The 10,052-nt window shown below is 40.7% G+C and overlaps 1 protein-coding gene across 2 annotated transcripts in view; it reads right to left on the bottom strand.

The window, feature by feature from the left end:
- Positions 1–9,756: 9,756 nt before the first annotated feature.
- Positions 9,757–10,052, bottom strand: part of MCPH1 (microcephalin 1) — a 129,799-nt gene continuing 129,503 nt past the window's right edge. The window contains exon 13 of one of the 2 annotated variants that reach the window (XM_052809425.1): positions 9,757–9,992. The gene's annotated coding sequence lies outside the window, so the exon portion shown is untranslated. The remainder of the gene's footprint in view (positions 9,993–10,052) is intronic. The other variant, XM_052809424.1, reaches the window with a different exon arrangement.

The following is a 10,052-nucleotide window of genomic DNA, read 5'->3' as shown; positions in this document are numbered from 1 at the left end:
GCACCTCTTATTTGGTGCAGTAATGACAGGACCACAAATGTGGATTGCCAAGATTATTTGGATGCTGACTTCCACCTCCAGGGTTGGAAGGATGATGGTTAGGTAGCATGGTATTCATAAGATTCAACCCACACTATTTCAGGGTGACAGTCACAAATGAAGCCATAGCAGACTTAGCTGTCATTAGCTTCCTTGAACTGTGTCATAGCCACTGATGCAACACACAATTTATCTGCTGCCCTGACCACATGTGATGGTTCATCATCAGGAAGGATGTTATCTCTCTGCAGCATTGCAAACCATTGTAGATCATCATACACATCAATTCCAACTAGTTTTGCAAGGTGCATAATGTCTTGTATAACTGCTGCCTGGCAGCAAAAAGACCAGAAAGCACCTGGAATTGGTCCCATCAAGATCGAGGGAGTCACCATGCCATTTAAGCAGAGTTGTCTGGCCTCCAACAATTCCTAGCTCAGGAACTTCCTGAGCCAGATTATTTTGATTTGAATGTGACCAGTTGTTTTTAAATCCATATAAACTTCCAACATCCACTCAGTTCCATAGCTTGATTATATTTTGTGTGAAGAGCAACATTGCCCTCTCAGCCATCTCTTTTCCAGGCAGGAGAATCCCAGTCTATGCAATCATTTCTCATACGGAGACCACTTTGTAGGTTTGACTTTGCTGCCCCTCTTTAAGCCTTTTCAACATGTACTATATCCGTTTAGATACAGGGAGATCAGAACTGCATACCTTCACCCTTGGAAATGCAAAGGAAGATGCTTCTAGTCTGGCAGGAAGTAAAAAACCTTTCTTGAATTCAGTGGGCAGTCACCTTTTGGGTTACTTGTACCTTTAGCTCTCTAACTTAGGCGTGAGAGGAAGCTTTCAGAGATAGACACTTCTCTTCATTAATGATATAATCTCCTGGAAAACTTCAGTTGGATATTCAGACAACATTTATTTGGAGTCTTCCTGCTTCTGCTGTCTTCATGCTCATCTAGGCTTTTAACTTAGATGCTCTAAACTGCATGTCAGATAGCAAAGTAGTTGGTATGAGTAACCCTCATAAAGGCATCTAGAGAACTGAAGACTTGGGTACAAAGCCCTTGTTAGCCTGGGGAAATTCAAGCTCCTATCTCCCATGAGATTTCTACAGCTTCATAGTTTGTGTGTGGCTCACCACTGCTGCTCTACGTATACAAAAAATTTCAAATGGGAAAGCAGAAGAGGAGATCTGATTCTGTAGCTAAGTGGCCATGACACTCTTCAGGAGAGTACTGTTTACAGACTATGGGTTTCAGTCTCTCATACAACACTTTTTTAATATAATAGACATGAAATACCACTACTAATAACAGAGGGGAAAAAAAAAACCCAAAACCAAACCAAACACAAGAAGAAAGCACAGAAGGAGAAAAGACTGGATAAAGCCAGGGAAAAGTGAATCTCAAGTTGGATCATTCTACAACTCCGGATTCTTTTATTTGCATCTTCATGCCCTCTAATAGCTTTTATGTGGGTCATCAAAATATGTTCAACATCCCTGCACTTATGAAGGACATTCTTCTCTTCGTCAAGTAGGATACTGAATGTAGCTGGGAATAAAATAACAGTGTTGATTCCCAGACTAGAGAACTCTGCTTTTAGCGTCAATTTTTTATTCAAGCCTGTGTTGCCTGGGCAATGTCAGGGAAAATATAAATTCTCTTCTGCAGGAGGAAATGTTCTGCCTCCAAACTTCTAAAATGCTTATCTTTGTGTACAGCTGAAATATGATGAAGCATGTGTCCAAAAAAGTGTATTCCCAAGTCAGCATTTCAAGTGGGTGTGAATTTCAAGTTATTCAGAAATATTCAGTCATCACTGAGGGGGGAGGAAAAGCACCAGATTTCTTTAAGTGCACATTAAAAGTGGCAGAGGGACCAGTCAGGCTCTTCACAGAGGTCAAGTATCTGCAAGCTTGTAGTACTGTTTCCAAGTGTCTTGATTTGCATATGAATTGACACATTAGGCTATAATCAGAGCAGGTCCATATTTGTTCATTTCTTGAACTAAAACCTTTTCCCTCCCACAGCTGTTAAAATCAAACCCCCTGGATTTGCTCAACATTTAAAGAGTATAATGCAGAATTTTGGATGTTGGTTTAGTTTTACCCATGTGTTGCACAGAACATTTAAAGTCATGCCATCTTTCATACTGCATACATACAATTCATCTTAGCTTTAGGCTTATCTCCAGATCCCAGGGACTACTTACTTAGTAAAACTTCCCCTGATTGAACTTCTGGCTTGTGAGTGAATGAGCTGGAATGCTTCACTCCAGAGCAGAAAATCCAGAAAGTGCTTTTCCTTTTCCTCTCCCCAAACTTTTAGCCAAGTCAACAACTGAAAATGATCTAAAGAAAAAACAGCCTTACCCGAGTTGAAAGAAAGCCTGAAAAGTAATTTAAGGCTCAAGCATATCATGTGTGTTGCCTATAGTTTTGAGTCTACACAGTCTTTCTGGGATAACATGTTATATTTACTGTTTGTTGAAAATAGGCACACGGTTGTGCAAAGTACATATCCTGTGTCTTACCTTATACGATGGGAATCTCTTCTGTTATGACTCTTCCATTTTTATGGCAAGGTAGAATCTGATGGTCCCAGGCACTTGTCCACTCACAAACACATCAGTGTGCTGGAGAGCTTCCTCTGGGAGTGTGCGAAGGAAGCCAATGAACCAGAGGGCTGGAATAGATGGAATAGAGTAACATCATCTAAATACAACAGCAAATAGACAGTTCTTGGCCCATCAGAAGCTCAGAATATAGCTTTCTACCTGCCTAGCCCTAACCAGGTAGTTGCCATGTACTACACGTGGTAAAGAAGTGGAGAGCTTTGAAGTAGGACAGGGAGAGGATGAAGGACTACACAATGCATTTCTACAGTAACTGGTAAGAGGGAAGCCTGAAAAGAGAAGCATGAAAATGGTTATTAACCATCCCATCCCATTCTCTCCTCCCAAGATTTAATGCTTAAGGCTGGTATCCTTTAGTGAAACAAAAGTGAGAATCAAAAAGTAGATACATGTCAGATCTGATAGCGAAGGTGGGACTACAGTGATGAGAGCTCAGAAGAGAAAATAAGGTTTTGAATGAAACAAGTAGTGACTAAAATAGGGAAGATGGCAAAGAACTGCACAAATAATCTTAGGAATTTGGTGGACAAGAGGAACTGACATTGCAAGTGTTGACTGAAAAGAACAGCAGTCAAGATGAAAACTATAATTCTGGGCTTGGACAGCAGTTCTGGCAGAGAGGGAAGGATACATCTTGAAGTTTCTGTTAGACAGATAGACTATGTTTTATGAACTTGATTGACACAAGACTAAGGAATCTGGAGGCACTATACAAGAAACAGTTATTTTTGAAGAATACGAAGGAAGAAAAGATGATGCCCAGCCTCTGTGTAATATAAAAGCTGTGCTGCTTCTTGAGTGAAAGGATTTGCTTGTGTCTGTTCCTCTGCAGACAGTACTTCACTGACTAGTAGCAGGGTCTGCAATATCCTTATCAAGGAAGTTTTTCCATCTCTGACAAGGCTATTTCATCCTTACTTACACCATGCTCCAGGCTGCATTCTTTTGATTTTTGTGTGTAAATATCCTGCGTTGTAATTTAGACACGAGATCATCTCTGTAACTGTTCTCAATTGTAAAGCTATCTCCTCCTGCAATTTTTAAAGTATATTTCTTTAATTACCCAAAGTTTTGAAAAAGCAAGGTCTTAAGAGAGACCTATGTGCTGCAGAAAGTAACCACTTACAGAAGAGTTTCCAAGTTTCAGCTGCTTTGCCCATTATTAAAAGATCATGTCACAGCAATAATATTGTGAAACCACCTCCCTCTGCACACTCCTCCCTTAAAGACCTAGTTTTCTCTCTCTTTAAAGTCCTATCTGTATAGTTCCATAAAATCTGTCATGAAGAAGGAAAAAGCAAACCCCAAGCAAATCCCAAACCTGCCTGGACTGGTAGTACCAAACCTTTCACAACCCTACATGTAGCTGCACCTTTTTTTTAATATATCAAAGAACAACATGAAAGACATTGTGGGCATTGATAAATCCCCCTGGGAAATAAACACCCCAGGGTGGTTCACTATCTAGTGATAGTTCAGGTGCTTTCCAGACAACAAAAGCTACTAGGCAAAAACCGTGAGCTGGCATAGAAGAAGTTGTAGGACAGTTCAGCTAGCGTGACCTCAGGATTCCCAGGGCCGAGGAAGGTGCGGACCTCTCAGCAGGCTGGGAGGGCTGTGCCTCCAGCGCTATGCCACAAATCACCCTCTGAAGGATGCCGACTCCGGCACTTCAGAGAAACTTGCAGTCCTACATTACACCTGGCTGCTACCTATCACCGCCTCAGCCCCACGCAGGAGTTTGAGCCACTCCTGGGTGCTTAGAGGGCTGTTCCACATCTGTAGCAACGGAATTAAAACTCTGCTTTGCCAGCTCCCAGCAAAAGCTCTTAGCAGACACCTGTGCTGATAACCGCAACACCAGCTGCTATTTATTTACTACTGGCAGTTTTATACCACCTTATTGTCAGCTGCTGCACGATGCTGTAGTAAAGGTGATGCTCTTCCAAGAGCCAACTATTTGGTCATATCATGCAAAGAGCTGATTCTGAAATACAGCAATAAAAGGAGATCAGAAATAAAACTGCTTAATGCAATAGGACTACAGCCATTTAGTTTTCTGTTACTAGAGCTGTCATTAAAGAAGTCAGACTGCTGGCACAGACTCGGACTTTTCACGCTTTTCAGTTTTCAGTCTGAGCAAATATTCCATTTTTTTCCAGGGTGGTGTGTTGCTCCTGAGGAAAAAACTAGTTTAATTAGCTTTCTAGACATTGTTCCTGGGATACCTCCATTTTATGCTCTAGAAATGTTAGAAACACAGTTCCACACAGCCACAGTTCCTGCTCAGAAATACTAATTTAAAGCACCTTTACCTTACAGTCCCTAAGCTGATGATAGGTTTCACCAAAAAATGCATGTGTGTGCTAGCAGCTTCCTAGCACTGTATGTGCTGATAACGCTTCAACACATAATGCAGTCATGCCTAAATTACATTCTATACAGATCAATTAAGATAACACAAATTTATTATAGTGGAACTACTAACAGAAAATCAAGTGATGCAATAGTTTTTACTAGCTATTTTTATTTAAAAAGTAACAATCTCCAAAATGTTGCCTATAGTTGAATCAGGAAAATATCCAGAAACATAAAACCAGCTCAACAAATCTGTAGTTTAAGAAGTCAGTACAAGATGGCTCATATGCTAGGATCACTGTGAATATTTAGAGGCTTTTTACTCACTAGATATATACACCCCAAATGCAGTTGCAATCTAAAACTGATTACAAAAGCAGAGAAAGGGGGAAAAAGAGATGTATAATCCACCCACATTATGAGTTTCTGGCAGTTTTTCTTTCAAACACATCCTTAGCCAATCTCACATGATTAGTCACTGTAACTATAAAGAAATTGTTTTAGATCCTAATTTATTTTTAAGGATATACTGTTTGAAGAGGACACCAATTTTGCACTGTAACAGCTTAAGCAACACATTCTTCAAGATCATGCCTGTGCTTGTCCTCAGTATTTCTGTATTTGCCAGTGTGAGTCCCCAGTAAATTATGCAAAGTGTGGTAAAACCTTTTCTTATCTCTGGAAGAGGAAGGAGGGGAGGGAAATTTGTGGTCTGTGCATCCAAGTGATATCACCTATACCACTGATGCAAGTAAAATGAGTTAAAATAGGACCTGTGCTGGAAGTTAAACTACTTTTAAAAATTAACTCGGCTAATGTGAATCTCAGGAAGGAATAATACTTATTTTGGCTTTTCAATTTATTTTGGTTTAAACAGATTTCTAATCAAATTAAGCTAACTTAGAAAGATCTTTAATCATGCTAATGTGACTTTGTTAGAGACAGCCTTTAGCAGGGGTGCAGGAGCTCTCCGAGAAGGAGAGACAGCAGCTAAGCTAAGTAATTTTTCACAAATGAATGGCAAAAATATTCACGCAGGATAAAAAAGGTAAGGTTAAGACAACCTCTGTCCACAAAAAAAGATTGAGAGGAAAAAAAAGGGGAAAAAAAAAAAAGAGTAGGTTCCTGGTAAGGTGAGCATGGTACTGTTTTGTAGAGGCGAGAGCGTGCGGCTGTGCTGTACTGTGGCAGACTGTCCATTAAGCATTGTACGTTGCAAAGATCTTGGCACCGATCAACTTGAAACTACCCATGAATCATTGATGCTTCATGTTGCTGGGTGTTCTGCCTTTTCTTCTGTGTGTTACTGTCCTTAGGACCTTGGTATCAAGTACAAGTGTTTTTTCAGTTGGTGGATTTCTTCTGAATCATTTGACAAGTTTTCATCATTCTCCCTCCTGTGTTGGTTTCCTGAGGGGATGACCACAGGTGGTGTCTTTTCCTGTTGAGGTCTCGGGCAGAAAAGCACCTTCCTTCCAACGCTGAGGTGGTTGAGAACCTACACTAGGGTATGTAGGACAGAAGCTGTTTGTGTGAAAGACTCCAGGCTGTAAACGTGAAATAGTATTTCTTTTTTACTGCCGTACAACATGCTAGTCTTTGGATTTAATTCTAACCTCTGCTGTATTCACTATGTACTCTTACAAAGCAACAGTCAATATGGATGGACAGCACTCCTATTGCCCATAATGTAAGACTAAAATTAGGCATTTAAGTTCCTGCTGGCTGTATTTACCTGTGTACTACAAATTTTGCAAGTACAGCCAATAGATAGGGATTTCTATCAAACCATGTAATTTGAGATGAAACTATCTAAATTGACATTGTATTATCTGAAACATTTTAATTTAGAAAAAAGTCTATTATACTTTTCGTTGTCAGGTCTGTTACATGTGTGACTAATAAAGACCAACAAGTTGATCCAAGAATTTACAATTTAAATAGCTGAGATTAATCTTAAGAAGATTTACAAGAAAGCTGATTTAGAATGTTATATTATATAAATTAATAGTGACAGATTTTTATGGGTAGTACACTTAGGAAATGACTACAAAATAAATGAGGTTGTAATATTCAAAGTTAAGCAATATAATTCAAATGAATTATTCTGTTATTTACTGGGAACCATATGTTCACATGCCACAACCTATTTAAATATTTATATTTTAGTCTATAGTACTTGGCAACTAGTTTCTTAATAAAGGGGCTCATAAGGCCAAGGGTGAAAAGTGATACCATGTTACCAGTGCTCCGCAGTAAACGGTCTTTTTGATTATATACAGTACAATTTGTGGACAGACCTGATTACCAATTTTTGTATCAAATATGCCAATTTTTGTATCAAACATAGTTTTCCTAGCTAAGATGCTGTTAAAAATGTGCATGCCAGAAAACTAAGCGAGGAAAAGACCTCAATAAATTACATTTTCTGGTTTCTATACTAAACCCAGCTATATAGCACTTCTTAGATACTTGCAAACGAGATCTTAATCTTTTAAGATACAGGTGCTCAGTATTTGTGAAAATAAGGTCAGTTTAATTTTCCATAAAATAATGATAACTTGGAGCTTTTCCATTAAGAAGTATGTTGAACATTTTACAGAGCAACTATACAAATGCAATTTATGCCTGAAACAGCCTGCCACCCAGACACTGCTGAATTTGAAGAAAAAATTTGTATACTTCTCAAGTTTACAGAAATTGTACATCCAAATCCCTTTAAAAGCCCAAGAACTTAGAACAATGTACTAGAATGGCAACATTTAGAAACCATTGTACCTTGACTGTTCCATAATATTAGCTTGAAATAATTATTTTTACTACAGGGATTCTGTTGTCTTATGCTGACAGTACTCTGAGGGGAGCACTGAGTTTGGAAGGTGTGAGTTATGAGCTGCCATTAAGTTACTTGACAATACATTATTCTCTGTGATGATGATATATCATTCTGATGGACCTTGCAAATACTTAAAGGAGGTTGTACATTTATCGATAAAAAAGCGTTACACAACATACTTTACATACAAATCTTACTTGTACCTGCTAAAAACAAAAACACAGACTGAAGAGGAATTTAACATTTAAGACATTGGCATACATTTTTCAAGCATACCTAAAGGATTGTTGTGGTCTAAGCCCAGCTAGTAACAAAGCACCACAAAGCCGCTCGCTTACTCCTCCCCCACGGCCCCACTGGGATGAGGAGGAGAAAATACACAGAAAATCTCATGGGTCGAGACAAGGACAGGGAGGGATCACTCACCACTTATGGTCACGGGCAAAAGGCACGCTCAACTTGGGTAAAAAACAAAATCAATTTAATTTGTTACCAATCAAATCAAAACAAGGATAATGAGAAGTAAAACCAAACCTTGGAACCCCTTCCCCCACCCCTCCCTCCTTCCCAGCTCACCTTCACTCCTGGTTTTCTCTCCCTCGTCCCCGTCAGTGGCGCAGGGGGACGGGGAATGGGGGTTGGGGTCAGTTCCTCACACCTTGTCTCTGCCGCTCCTTCCTCCTCAGGGGGAGGACTCCTCACTCGTCCCCTGCTCCACCGTGGGGTCCCTCCCACAGGAGACAGTCCTTCACAAACTTCTCCAACATGAGTCCTTCCCACAGGCTGCAGTCCTCCAGGCACAGGCTGCTCCAGCACGGGCTTCCCCATGGAGTCCCGGCCATCTTGGGGGGCATCCATTCTCCTGCTCCGGTGTGGGCTCCTCTCTCCCCGGGCTGCAGGTGGGCATCTGCTCCCCCGCTCCCCTCCATGGGCTGGGGGGGGACAGCCTGCCGTCTTGTCTCACCACGGGCTGCAGGGGCATCCCCTCCTCCCCCGCTCCTCCTCCCCTCCTTCCTCACTCACCTCAGTGTCTGCACAGGGGTTCCTCTCACATTCCGATCCCCCTACTCACTGCAGGTTCCCCTTCTTAACTCCGTTCTCCCAGAGGCGCTACCACCGTCACTGACGGGCTCGGCCTGGGCCAGCGGCGGGTCCGACTTGGAGCCGGGGAAGCTTCTGGCAGCTTCTCACAGGAGCCGGCCCTGCAGCCCCTCCCTCCATCCCAGCTACCAAAACCCCACCACACAAACCCAAAACAGGGGGATTTAATGATATGTTCCATTTTCAATAGATTTTTGCACTTGAATGATGTGCTGTTGTAATTCATGTGACTCAGGTTCAGTAATTGTTTATGGTTTCAGTGTAGATGTAAGGTAGACAGTCTGAAATGCAGTTAAAGGTATTGAAATAAAGTAATACCTTCTTAACTATGCATCTGAGCATAATTACTGAGTTTCAATTACTTTTGAAAACTCAGTTTAGAAGTGCAAGTTTACACCAGCAGGTGTGAGTTGAGCATGATGGGCAACCTTATCCTTCTACCAAAAAAACATAATTAGCAACGGTCATGAAGATGCAGCAACGTGGGCCTTCAGCTGTCCACAGAGGCACTCGGACTAGAGGAGCCTACAGGATCCATGCATCTGCATTGGCAGCACAGCTCCTGCTGACTACACCAGATCTAGCTCAGGCACGCTCACCCACACTGCATGCACATCTTTTAATTGCGCTGTAACATGATCAATTTTGCTTAGAGATTAGAAAATATCTTTCCACTTCCTCCCAGTGAATAATGATTCATTCAATGTTTAGGTCCAAAGGTCTTCAATACGTAAATAAAAGCAAGATGACTTTTATTAGAGAAGTACATTATTATCAAAAACTAAAGATTTCACAAGATGAACACTTACACAAGTAATAAAAATGTAGAAAACATTTCCCTGTATTTAAAAATATGTAACTTGTATTTTCTTAGAAATGTTATTCACAGCTTATTTTTTTGTTGAATCCAAAGTGGGCTTGTTTCCTTACAACCATATGGAAGCTCTTGAGTTAGCTCACAGCTGAAAAATGTAGTTTTCCATGGGACATATTCTATGCTGAGTGATTGAATCTAAAAGAAATTAGAAAGCAGGATTATTTAAGATAAAATGCAAAAGAAACCGATTATAAA

The sequence above is a fragment of the Harpia harpyja genome, chromosome 15, assembly GCF_026419915.1.
Source record: "Harpia harpyja isolate bHarHar1 chromosome 15, bHarHar1 primary haplotype, whole genome shotgun sequence".
Lineage (NCBI taxonomy): Eukaryota > Metazoa > Chordata > Aves > Accipitriformes > Accipitridae > Harpia > Harpia harpyja.
Note: the sequence above shows the minus strand (reverse complement) of the source record. Positions and strands in the feature narration are given on the sequence as shown.